The sequence below is a fragment of the Schistocerca cancellata genome, chromosome 4, assembly GCF_023864275.1.
Source record: "Schistocerca cancellata isolate TAMUIC-IGC-003103 chromosome 4, iqSchCanc2.1, whole genome shotgun sequence".
Lineage (NCBI taxonomy): Eukaryota > Metazoa > Arthropoda > Insecta > Orthoptera > Acrididae > Schistocerca > Schistocerca cancellata.
The window spans coordinates 590,731,550-590,738,263 of NC_064629.1; the positions used below are offsets into that span (position 1 = coordinate 590,731,550).

At 44.6% G+C, this 6,714-nt stretch overlaps 1 non-coding gene across 1 annotated transcript; it reads right to left on the bottom strand.

Moving 5' to 3' along the window:
- Nucleotides 1-5,511: 5,511 nt before the first annotated feature.
- On the bottom strand, nucleotides 5,512-5,584 carry Trnaa-cgc (transfer RNA alanine (anticodon CGC)). Its single transcript has one exon. It is a non-coding gene; the product is annotated as a tRNA-Ala (tRNA).
- Between the last annotated feature and the right edge of the window lie 1,130 nt (nucleotides 5,585-6,714).

A 6,714-nucleotide genomic window follows, 5' to 3' on the forward strand; every position in this document is an offset into this window, starting at 1 on the left:
ATGTAAAACTGTGTGCTTCACAAAATGCAGAAAAATATTATCCTACGATTGCCATATCAACAAGTTACGGCTGGAATCAATCATCGAGGAGGAGGAGATTAGTGTTTAACGTCCCGTCTACGACGAGGTCATTAGAGACGGAGCACAAGCTCGGGTGAGGGAAGGATGGGAAAGGAAATCGGCCGTGCCCTTTCAAAGGAATCATCCCGGCATTTGCCTGAAGCGATTGAGGGAAATCACGGAAAACCTAAATCAGGATGGCCGGAGACGGGATTGAACTGTCGTCCTCCCGAATGCGAGTCCAGTGTGCTAACCACTGCGCCACCTCGCTCGGTCAATCATCGACGATCGATCGATTGTGAGTATATGAAATGAAATAATCAAAATGGTTCCATTGTAGGTAAAGTAGGTGGTAGAATTCGGTTCATTTTCACAATGCTGGAAATAGCCTGTCAGTCTACAATTGCGACTGATTACAAAACACTGGTGCGTCCCATCTAGGGAATTGCTCAAGTGTGTGAGGCTAATATCAAATAGGTATTATTGTAATTATTTGACGTATACAAAGAAGGGCAGCATGAATGGCTGCAGGGTCGTCTGACTCACGGCTGAACGTCACGGAAATGCTGAACAATCTGAACTGGCTGTCACTAGAAGATTATTCCGTGAAAGCCTACTAACAAAGTTTCAAGAGCCAGTATTACGTGAAGAATCTAGAAACTACATTTCACCTTCGTAAATATCGCTCACATAGGGATCACGAAAACAAGATTAAACTAATTACAACGTGCACAGAGACATTTAAGCTGTCAATCTTCTCGCTCACCTCACGTGAATAAAACGGGAAGGAATGCTAATTACCCTCTGTCATGTGCTTCACTGTGGTTTGCAAATAGGTGTGTGGATATAGACGAGGCACTGAGAACCTTGGAAAGCCATCCTGATCCATAAAAACCACTCACAACTCACGGAGACAGCTCTAAGTTAGGTAGGAGCCACGTAAGTTCTCCCTAATTTGTGGAATACCCTGAAACCAATGTGGTGCAGTTCAGTAGCAATTAACAGGTTCAGTCTTTTGAAGGCACAGTTGACATGCGGGTTGCTCTAGGGAAACAAATGGTTGCATATAATCTACATCTACATCTACATCCATACTCCGCAAGCCACCTGACGGTGTGTGGTGGAGGGTACCTTGAGTACTGCGCAAGTGCTTTGTAATCCGCAACAGGTCGGATTTAAGGAATCTGCACCACGGATGAGAGATTGTGACAGATGTATCTCGGAGCTCCATTTCTCCCCATTTAGTTATTTCCCACACGAGACTACTTGCTGCACAGGCTAAAACGATGCCCTGACAGTAATCACTATTTTTCACCTGATATGATTTTCGACTTAATAGTGTTGTAACATACACGATGACTCATGAGTAAAAATTATCTTTTCCCATCCCTTGAGCATCCAGTTCTAGTTCTTGTAATCAGTCCCGTCCAACCAGAAACGATGCACGTGCGCGGAGGTGGCATATGTACCCCTTAACTAGACGTCAGAATGGCGTTTCAGCTTTTACTGTAGTCCATAATTGAAATGGCGGTGTTCAAACGTTGAACAGATGGTAGAGATTTAGGTTTGGAGGGACTTTCAATTCGGTTTTGCAAAGAGTACTCTGCGTCATTGTCCCGTTACTTAGCTCTCATTTATCGCGAATCTCTCGCCAGCGCAAAGTCCCAAGTGTCTGGAAAAAAGGGCAGGTGTCTTCTGTGTGTAAAATGGGTAACGGACCCGCAGAATTTGAGACCAGTTCCTTAATAACGGTTTGCTGGACAATTCTGGAACATATTCTGAGCTCGAATATAGCAAATTTCCTAGAGACAGAAAAGCTTATGCCCACGAATCAGCACGGTTTTAGAAAGCATCGCATACGTGAAACTCAGCTTGCCCTTTTGTCACATGATGTAATGCGAAGGGTAACGGGCAGATTCCATATTCCTAGATTTCCGAAAAGCATTTGACTCGGTATCCCACTGTAGATTGTTAACGAAGGTACGAGCAAACAGAATAGGTTTCCAGATATGCGAGTCGCTCGAAGACTTCTTAAATAATAGAACCCAATATGTTGTCCTCGACAGTGAGTGTCTAATAGATACAAGAGTATCGTCAGGAGTGCCGCAGGGAGATGTGACAGGACCACTGTTATTTTCTATGTACGTAAATGATCTGGTGGGCCGCAATCTGCTGATGATGCTGCGGTCTACGGAAAGGCTTAGTAGGTGGGATGAATGGCAGCTGGCTCTAAATGTATACAGCATTAGCAGTATCCTGCTTGACACAGTCACGTCGTTTAAACACCGGGGCGTAACGATGCCAAGCGATATGAAATGGAACGAGCGTGTGAGAATTGTGGTAGTGAATGGGATATTGGTCGACTTCGGTTTATTGGGAGAATTTTCTGAAAGTGTGGTTCATCTGGAAAAGAGATCGCATAGAGGACGCTACTGCGACCTGTCCTTGAGTACTGCGCAAGTGCTTTGGAATTCGCAACAGGTCGGATTATAGGAAGCCATTGAAGCAGTTCAGAGGCTGGCTGCCACATTTCTCACCGATAGGTGCGAACAATGCGCAAGTGTTGCGGAGGTGCTTTGGGAAGTTGAATGGAAATCCCTGGAGGGAAGGCGTCGCTCCTTTCGAGGAACACTATTGAGAAAATTTAGAGGACCAACATTTGAAGCGCCGGCCGGTGTGGCCGAGCAGTTATAGGCGCTTCAGTCTGGAAGCGCGCAACCGCTACGGTCGCAGGTTTGAATTCTGCCTCGGGCATGGATATGTCTGATGTCCTTAGGTTAGTTAGGTGTAAGTAATTCTAAGTTCTAGGGACTGATGACCTCACATGTTAAGTCCCATAGTGGTTCAAATGGCTCTGAGCACTATGGGACTTAATAAGTCCCATAGTGCTCAGAGCCATTGTCTGAAGTAGTGCAAGACGGAATTGAAACTATGAATCCTGCAGGGCTGTCCATAAATCCGTGAAAGTGCGAAGGGGTGGAGATCTTTTCTGAACAGCACATTGCAAGACATCCCAGATATGCTCAATAATGTTCATGTCTGGGGAATTTGATAGCCAGCGAAAGTGTTTAAACTCAGAAGAGTGTTGCTGGAGCCACTCTGCAGCAATTCTGGACGTGTGAGGTGTCGCATTGTTCTGCTGGAATAGCCCAAGTCCGTCGGAATTCACAGTGGATATAATGGATGCAGGTGATCAGACAGGATGCTTACGTACGTGTCTCCATACTCGTACACGTCCATCCGCTCGATACAATTTGAAACGAGACTCGTCCGGCCAGGCAACATGTTTCCAGTTATCAACCGTCCAGTGTTAGTGTTGACGGCCTCACGTGATGCGTAAAGCTTTGTGACATGCAGTCATCAAGGGTACACGAGTGGGTCTTAGACTCCGAAAGCTCATACCGATGATGTTTCGTTGAATGGTTCGCACGCTGACACTTGTTGATAGCCCAGCACTGAAATTTGCATCAGTTTATGGAAGGGTTGTACTTCTGTTATGTTGAAAGATTCTCTTCAGTCGTCGGTGGTCCCGTCTTGCAGGATCTTTTCCGGCCTCAGCAATGTCGGAGATTTGATGTTTTACCGGATTCATGATATTCAAGGTACACTCGTGAAATGGTAGTACGGGAAAACCCCCCTTTCATCACTACCTCGAAGATGCTGTGCCCCATCGCTCGTGCGCCGACTCCAATACCACGTTAAAACTCACTTAAATCCTCATAACCTGCCATTGTAGCAGAAGTAACCGATCTAACAACTGCGCCAGACACTTGTTGTCTTATATAAGCGTTGCCAACCGCAGCGCCTTATCCTGCCTGTTTGCATATCTCTGTATTTGAATACGTATGCTTATATCAGTTTCTTTGGTGCTTCAGTGTATAATTCGTTCATTTCTAAAAAAAAAAAAAATATTCTATCGCCCCCACCTGCGCCTGGTTCGTCTAGAATATATTTACGCTCTTGTAATAGTATAATAACTGAACCAGTTATTCATTGCACAATTAAATCTTAAAAACCCAGGCATTCATTAAATGGCCAAACATACGCAATGTAAGAAAAATCGTGCAATATCAGAATTCCTTAGTTTTCTGCACGCATTGAGTTTACGAAAAAGTCGGGGTCGGTTCCTTACTATAGGCACAGCTAACTCTTTGAGATTTTCTTTTTCCTGCTAGATTCCAATTCCCTTAAAGATGTAGCCTCTCTGCTTAAATAAAAGAGCTTCATCGAAGGCGAGTCGAACGTCTCATCGGATACTCCAGGTACTAAAATCCATAAAATAAATAAATAATAATCCAAATTCTGATCATTTAGGCTCTTGCTTTTGCCTGTCGAGACACTATTTAATGCAGAAAATCTTTCTACATGGCAAGAAGTGATAGGTGCATACTTAAATAAGGAAATTTGGGAAAGTGTGTGGTTGAATGATTCCAGATCCTTTGCATTTTCGTCACAAAGAATTGTTCTACCTTCTGTGCCGATCAGAGCTCTCTTTACTCTGACAGCCCTGTCAGTGATTATCACGCTGTCCTCCGTGTAGAGACGCAGCTTAAAACAGTTAAGAAAGGCAAGGCTTCTGGTCCAGATCGTGTACCAGTCAGGTCCCTTTCACAGTATGACGATATAATAGCTTCATACTTAGCAATCATATACAACCTATCGCTCGCATGATGTTCAGTACCAAAGTCTGGCAAGTGGCAAAAAAAAAAAAAAAAAATGGTTCAAATGGCTCTGAGCACTATGGGACTTAACATCTGTGGTCATCAGCCCCTAGAACTTAGAACTACTTAAACCTAACTACTAAGGACATCACACACATCCATGTACAAGGCAGGATTCTAACCTGCGACCGTAGCAGTCGCGCGGTTCCGGACTGAGCGCCTAGAACCGCTAGACCACCGCGGCCGGCGGCAAGTGGCGTAAGTCCCACCCAAGAAAGGAGATATGAGTAATCCAGTGAATTACAGACCCATGTCACTAACTTCGTCTGGAAGTAGAATTTTGGATCATATATTGTTCCCCAACATTATGAATTACCTCGAAGAAAACGATTTATTGACAAACAGTCAACACGGGTTCAGAAAAAATCGTTCTTGTGAAATGCGTGTTATCGACAGGAGACGTCGAATTGATTCCATAATACTGGATTTCCAGAAGGCTTTTGACGCCGTTCGTCATAAGCGACTTCTAATTAAGTAGCTTGCCTATGGAGTATCCGCCCCAGTTGTATGACTGGATTCGTGGATGCCTGTCAGAAAGGTCACAGTTCGCAGTAAGGGGGGGGGGGGAGATTAGTGTTTAACGTCCCGTCGACAACGAGGTCATTAGAGACGGAGCGCAAGCTCGGGTTAGGGAAGGATGGGGAAGGAAATCGGCCGTGCCCTTTCAAAGGAACCAATTCGGCATTTGCCTGAAGCGATTTGGGGAAATCACGGAAAACCTAAATCAGGATGGCCGGAGACGGGATTGAACCGTCGTCCTCCCGAATGCGAGTCCAGTGTGCTAACCACTGCGCCACCTAGCTCGGTTTCGCAGTAAGTGATGGATAGTCATCGAGTAAAGCAGATGTAATATATGGCGTTCCCAAAGGAAGTGGTATAAGCCCTCTGTTGTTCCTGGTCTACACAAACGATTTAGGAGAGAATCTGAGTAGCCCTTTTAGATTGTCTGCAAGATGATGCCGCCATATACCGTCATATAAAATCAAATGGTTCAAATGGCTCTGAGCACTATGGGACTTAACATCTATGGTCATCAGTCGCCTAGAACTTAGAACTACTTAAACCTAACAACACCCAGCCATCACGAGGCAGAGAAAATCCCTGACCCCGCCGGGAATCGAACCCGGGAACCCGGGCGTGGGAAGCGATAACGCTACCGCACGACCACGAGATGCGGGCATTTCATATAAAATCAACAGGTAAGCAAAACGAATTGCAAAATGATTTAGACAAGATGTCTGTATGGTGCAAAAAAGTGGTAACCTACTCTAAATCATGAAAAGTGGGAAATCATCCACATGTGCACGAAAAAGAATCCTCCGAATTTCAGTTACACGATAAATTAAACGAATCTGTAGTCTGTAAACTCAACTAAATGCTCATGTATTAGAATAACGAATAACGTGAATGGGAACGATCAGATAATGTTGTGGGAAAAGCAAACCAAAGACTGCAGTTCGGTTTATTGGCAGAACTCTTAGAAAATTTAACAGGTATATTGAAGAGGCTGTTCACACTACTTTTCTCCGACCTCTTCTGGAGTACTGCTGTGCGGTGTGGGATCCACATCAGATGGGATGGATGGAGGGCTTCTAAAAAGTGCAAAGAAGAGGATCTCGCTTTGTGTTATCGCGAAATAAGGATAGAGTGCCACGGATATGATGCACGAACCGGGTTGGCAGTCATTAAAAAAAAGGAGGTTTTCGCTGCGGCACGACCTATTTATGAAATTTCTATGATCAAGATTCTTCTCAGAGTGTGAAAATATTTTGTTGGTGCCCACCTACACAGGGAGAAATGATAATCATTGTAAAATAAGAGGACTTAGAGCTCGCACGGAAAGATTTAACTGTTCGTTTTCCTGCGCGCTGTTCGAGACCGGAACGGTAGGAAAGTAGCTTAAAGGTGGTTAGATGAACCGTATACCAGACAC